The following is a 6000-nucleotide window of genomic DNA, read 5'->3' on the forward strand; positions in this document are numbered from 1 at the left end:
AAATTATCAGTTATTTGGTGTAGAGGTTTTTTTTTGCATATTTGTTTAATAATCTGTTTGCAGGCTATTTAGGACGTGAAAGACACAGAAAAGAGTTCACTTTGCATGTGTTGGCATTGCAGACTCAGTACCTGGCACATCAAGTCTTCAGTGATTAGTGAATAGATGCTTCTAGAACACTTAATGAAAAACCATATTGAATTATGGTATTTTTTTTGCTTCTTTATTTATCTTAATCATTATTGTTTCTTTTATTACACAGTCTTGCTCTTGTCGGGGACTATGAATCTTTATTATTTGTGTCAGGAACATGATAAATGTCTTTCAAAAGCACTCTCTAATTCTGTTGAGATATTAATTGCCAGTGGGTTGGTGGAATTGCTTGTTGCTGACTGTGAATGCTACTGCCTGTGCTTACACACTTCTTCTTCTTCTTCTTCTTCTTCTTCTTCTTCTTCTTCTTCTTCTTCTTCTTCTTCTTCTTCTTCTTCTTCTTCTTCTTCTTTTTCTTCTTCTTCTTCTTCTTCTTTTTGGTTTTTCAAGACAGGGTTTCTCTGTGTAGCCCTGGCTGTCCTGGAACTCACTCTGTAGACCAGGCTGGCCTCGAACTCAGAAATCTGCCTGCCTCTGCCTCCCAAGTGCTGGGATTAAAGGTGTGCACCACCATGCCCAGCCGATTACACACTTCTAGTGTGTGGAGCACCTGGAGCACACGGTACACACCATGACTTGCCACCTATTCACTCTCAAGTTTTACACAACTGCATGAATTAGGTTTTCATTGCTCTGGTGAAATAAATCAGGCTGGAGAACTCAGTTTTACACGTTGGAGAAGAAATTGGAATCTCTTTATACTGGGACTTGTTGGAGTTTTCTGTGTCAAATCCGAGCAGACACATTTTACTTCCAAGGTAGGGTCCGTTTTTTTGCCCTTCACAGAAATAGAAACAATAATTTTAAAACGACCCTGTGGTTTGGAAACTACCAAAGACGAAATGGGATTTTGGGGGCCTGGAGTTTTTGTCTTTGATCCTCTGGATTCTTGCTGTTGTCTGAAGATCAGGTAGGACTTTCAAGGTCCCCAGCTGCTCTGGCTGGTATGATTTAGGACTTGGCTATTTGCTGTGTTCAGGAAAGAAATACCATCATAGTAAAGTGTCATTTTATCTTGCCTTGCTCCTTTGGGTATAGGATTCTAGCACACATTAATTTTTCGTCAGACCTGGATGCTCAGCATGATTCCTGACCACATTACACATGTACGACCCTGGATAAGTCACTCAGCCCCCAAGCCACAACACCTTGTCTTAGATCCATTTCTATTGCTATTATAAATACCCTGACAAAGAGACTTAAAGGAGAAAGCGTTTCTTTTTCTCACAGTTCCAGGTTGCAGTCCACCATAGCCGTTCCGTCACTAGGGCAGGAGCTTGAGGGAGATGATCATAAAACTAGCCAGCACAACCAACAACCCCTTGTCAACTGGACACACAAACGTATCTCTGCTCAGCTGCAGCCTTTCCTTGCTTGTCCATCCCCAAGGTCACACAGTGATATAAACATCATAATAGAAAACATTTTACAGACTTAGGGAGTCCCACAGTCTTCTGCATTTTAAAGTTCAGTCTCTAAAAGAAAAAAAAAAATCAAACTCTTAAAATCAAAAGGCTCTCAGCTGTGGACTCCTATACAACAAAAGTTAAGTTAAAATCTTTCTGTTTCTTATTTCTAGATGGAGGAGCCAGGGCACAGTCCCAATCATCAAAGCAAAACCAAATTTCAACAGTATAAATCACTCAGATGTAATATCTGTGATTCACTCACAATCTTCTGGACTCCTTCAAAGGGCCCAGGTCACTTCTCAGGCTCTGCCCTCTGCAAGACACACAACTTCTCTTCTAGGCTCAGGCCTGCTCCACCACAGAGCTGCTATTATCCTTGGTGCTCATCCTATGTTACTCACATCTCCAACATTCTGGGGTCTTCTGCTGCAACTGGGCTCTACTCTCATGAATAGCTCTTTTCACTGTGGTTAAGCCTCCAATATTCTCCATGACGGGCTTCAACTGCTGGTGATGCTGCACCTTCACCAATGGCCACTCCTGATGCCTCACAGTGCCAGGCCTCAGCTGCTCATTGTGACCCCTGCATGCTTCCAAAACTGGGACTCCCTGGGGGGTTCTTACGTGTGGCCCAGTTCAGCTGCCAGCATGAGGTACATCCTTGGCTGACTCTGTAACATGGCTTCTGTGTATTGACTTTGCAGAAATCCCTCCCAGAAGATTTCATTTTAGTGATGATGTTCTCAGCCACTATAACTTCTCAGCTCCAGCTGACCAGTATTGATTGTTCCAAAGGTTTCACTTCTGTGGTGCTAGGTCTCTTGTTAATTAAAGCTGACTGTTTAGTCCCAGATGACCACAACCAGAGAGTTTTAACTCAAAATTGAGAAGGGTCCCCATAGAGGCTTTAAACTTCCCCTGAACTTTCTAAGCCAGGCCTGCATCATCTACACCGATCCTGCCACTATCTTCCAAGCTCCCACAGAACAGCTTTGAATACACAACAGCCTTTTTAAGCCCAAATTTCTAAAATCCTTCTACAATCCTCCTAAAAGTAACATCAAAATCCAACTCCTGGAACCATTTTCTGTATGTGATGAAACACCGTGGTCAGCTTGGGAAGAAAAGGATACAGATTTATTTATTTATTTATTTATTTATTTATAAAGAATTTTTTCCTGCAGTTTTATTTGAGATTATTTTGTTTTTTAAAGATGCACTCTAGTATTTGCATATGTGTCTCTCTCTGTGAATGCATGTATTAAGGTACTCAGAAGGGTGTCAGAATTGCTGGTGTTGGAGTTACAAGTGGTTGTGAGCCACCTGATAGGGGTTCTAGGGACCAAACTCAGGTCCTCTAGAACAGCATCAAGTGCTCTTAAATCACTGAGCCATCTCTCCAGCCCAGGAGGAAAGACCCATGCTTCCACATAATTGTTCATCACTGAAGGAAGTCAGGACAGGAAATCAAACAGGGCAGGAACCTGTAGGCAGGAGCTGATGTAGAGGCCATGGAGGAGTATCGTTTACTACCTTGTTCAGCCTGCTGTCTTATAGAACCAGCCCAGGCCTGGCACCACCCATAGTGAGCTGAGCCCTCCCCCATCAATTAAAAAAATGTAGACTTGACTACAGCCCAATTTTGTGGAGGAATTTTCTCAACTGAAGCTCTCTCCTCTCTGATGGCTCTAGCTTGTATCAAGTTGACATAAAACTAGCTGGCACATATATCATATCCACAATTAGTAATAGAGAGCAAGAAAATAATGCATGCATGCTTGTGCTTAGCTCAATCTCTCCACTCTTATACAGTTCAGATAAGAACTGAATAAGATCCTCTTCATAGGGATTGGTGCCACCCACAGTGGGCAGGTCTTCTCACCTCGATTCATATGATCAACATGTCCTCTCTATCAACATGTCCCTGGACAATTTGATATACAGATCCCCTCACTGAGACTCTCTTTCAAAGTGATTCTGGATTGTGACAAGTTGACCACTAAAATTAACCAATAAAATTCATATTCATCTAATGAGAAGAATGGAATGTTCCTCACTGGGTTCTTGGGAAGGCTAAACGAGTGATATTTTAAAAAATACTCAAGCACAGTAGCAGCTGAATGCCAACCACTCAGCAGTGCTACCCGATGCTGATAAACTCAAATGTAAGTTCTCTAAGTACTCTCTATGTCTGCACTGGGGGTCTCGACATTAGGATGCATTTGTTCCCCAATGTATGATTGCGGGAATAAAACATTTTACCCACTGAGGAAGGATTCTATGGGGAAATCTACAGAGAACCTTGTACTTACTTTATAGTCTAGTGGATTTTAAATTTACTATGCACCAGTCACTCGGAGACCTTGTTATAACAGATGTCTGAGCCCCACTGATGAGTTTTTGATTCAGTAGGTCTGGCAGGCAGCTCCTGTAATGGCCTCTCTGATCATTCCTTCTGGTGCTCATGCCCTTGAGTGTGGGTGGAACCTAGTGGCTTACTGTTAATGGATAGAACATGGTAAAAGTGGTTGAATGCCACTTTCAAGGCAAGTGACAAAGATCATGATTCTGATGCTGTTTCTTTGAAGAAAGCCATCTGTCTGTTGTGAGTTACTCTATAGAGAGGCCCCTCCTCTAAAGCTGGCAAAGAAAGGTGGCCTGCCATCAGCCATGCTAATGAACTTTGTCCTAGTAAATCCCGTGGCTGCTGCATTGTAGAAGCTGAACTGTGGGCATCCTGTAAAGTCAAGCCTAGTTTCCCACCTGTGGTGGTTTGAATGAAAATTGCCTCCATGGGCTTATATATGTGCATGCTTAGTCCCCATTTGATGAACTGTTTGGACAGGATTAGGAAGTGTGGACTTGGAGGAGGTGTGTCACTGGAAGGAGCTTTGAGGTTTCCAAAGCTCACATCAGGTCTAGTCTCTCTCTACCTTCTGCCTGTGGGTCAGGATGTAAAGCTCTTAGCTACTGCTCCAGCACTATGCCAGTCTGCTTCCCGCCATGGTGTCAATGAACTGATGTGGGCAGTGAACTGTGCCAGGAAACTTTGTAAGTGAGTTCAGAAACCTGGTACCCTCAGACCTGAGGACGGTGGGCATTTCACCTACTCCTGACCAGGTCCCTGTCACGTGACCATGTCACCCCATGGAGAGGACAGTGACAATCAGTTACATAGGGGCAGTGCCCCCAAAGCCAATAAAAAGCGTCTGCTTTTAGACCCTGTACTGGCTAATTTTGTGTCAACTTGACACAGCTGGAGTTATCACAGAGAAAGGAGTTTCAGTTGAGGAGATGCCTCCATGAGATCCAACTGTAAGGCATTTTCTCAATTAGTGATCAAGGGGGAAAGGCCCCTTGTGGGTGGTGCCATCTCTGGACTGGTAGTCTTGGGTTCTATAAGAGAGCAGGCTGAGCAAGCCAGGGGAGCAAGCCAGTAAAGAACATCCCTCCATGGCCTTCTGTATCAGCTCCTGCTCCCTGACCTGTCTGAGTTCCAGTCCTGACTTCCTTTGGTGACGAACAGCAATATGGAAGTGTAAGCCGAATAAACCCTTTCCTCCCCAACTTGCTTCTTGGTCATGATGTTTGTGCAGGAATAGAAATCCTGACTAAGACAGACCCCAACCCACCCCAAAATGTATAAAAGACCCTGTCCACAAGGAATAAAGTTGTGAGAGTCTCTTCATCAGAGATTATCTGAGAGCATCTGTCATATAAGAACTATAACATATTTTGGGGAAGAGAGTGCTCTATTGAAGCTTTCACTGCTGGGAGCTGCTCAAGTCTACTGAGGTCACTTCCAGACCCTGGCTCCTAGCTCAACTCTCAGTGGCTAGCCGAGCGCCCCTGCCAGCTCTGCTTAGTGTCCTGCCCATCAGCTTGTGAGTAGCTTTTCCCCATTCCAGAGCAACAGTGGCTGCCTTGATCTGACTCTTATCTCCCCTTCAGAAAGTGCAACTTTTTGACCACTCCTGCTGGGCCAGAGCTCCACAGATCTCTGCAGATAGTGTTTAGCATACTAATTCCCTGAAACTGTAAACTAGTCCCAACTTAATTCCTTTTTTTAAAAAATAAGAGTTGTCTTGGTCATGGTGTCTCTTCACAGCAACAGAGCAATAACGAATATACCATCTCGTGGCAGCTATGAGATTAAAACACTTTAGGGTACCCAGTTTAGGGAGTAAATTTTTACCTAGCAGTAGATGACTAATATTGTAGTTTTGAGGCAAATCATCTACTTTTTTTTTTTTTAATCAAGTTCCCAGATGATGTGGGTACTGCTGGTCTGGAGCACTCATGAGAGAGCAGCTTGGGGCTAAGTAGGTGTCACTCAAATGGATTTCTCAGATGCATGTTCACTCTGCTTTCTGCATCCTTCCTACCAACTGCAGGCACTGACTCAGGGTCTCCATCTGTGGACCAGTCTTCTCCGGTT

Source organism: Mus caroli, chromosome 6, assembly GCF_900094665.2.
Source record: "Mus caroli chromosome 6, CAROLI_EIJ_v1.1, whole genome shotgun sequence".
Lineage (NCBI taxonomy): Eukaryota > Metazoa > Chordata > Mammalia > Rodentia > Muridae > Mus > Mus caroli.